Genomic DNA, 775 nt, shown 5'->3' with positions numbered 1-775 from the left:
CCCCTCAGAGGGGCGGGAGCCGGCAGTGCCAGGCACTTTGGGGAGCTCTTCCCGGGAGCGGAGCTGGGCCCGCTCTTGCCTGACTCCTAGACCTTGCTGGGATGCCCCCAAGCCAGCAGGATGCTGGGGATGTCAGGCATGGCACCAGCCCCGCCCTTGCCCTCCTTGCCAGCACAGCCCTCCTGGCTACCCCGCTTGAAGTAGTGAAGAGAAAAGAAACCATACAGCTGCTTCCACTGAGGCAGCCACAGGCCTGAGGGGTGATTTACTGCCCCCCTCCCCCAACTGATTCAGGCGCTGTCGAATTAGACTCATTTCTTTTTCAGAGCCCCCTTTAAAAGTGGTACCTCACCCACGCAGCTCCTCACCTTGGAGAACAGGGAGCCTTTAGGATTAAGAAAAGTCATGAGTGTTGTTGTGAAGGGGAGGGGGAGGGTGTTGTGCCCCAGCCCTCTTTCTCTGTGCTACTATTGAAGTTTAGAGCAATACTCAGATCAAGCATAGTCTATGCAAGTGTAGTCTATAGCGACTACCTGGCAAGGGATACACTGTGACCACGGAGGAGGTCTTCCTAGCCGCACCGGGGAAGACCGCTCTCCTGGCACGGGGATAGTACCAGCCAAGGTAATGTATAGTAAACCTCCCACTGAGCTGCTGGAGTGGGAAGGTCTTGGCTTTAAGCCCACTTTATGGAAACGGGACACTCCTCCCTGGCTTGCCCCTGGGGCCTTATGGCTGAGGGCAAGCAAAACTCAGGGGCATCCGAACCTGGAGG

The sequence above is a fragment of the Alligator sinensis genome, unplaced genomic scaffold, assembly GCF_000455745.1.
Source record: "Alligator sinensis unplaced genomic scaffold, ASM45574v1 scaffold257_1, whole genome shotgun sequence".
Classification (NCBI taxonomy): domain Eukaryota; kingdom Metazoa; phylum Chordata; order Crocodylia; family Alligatoridae; genus Alligator; species Alligator sinensis.
The sequence above is the reverse complement of the archived record's forward strand: the minus strand, read 5'-3'. Positions refer to the sequence as shown.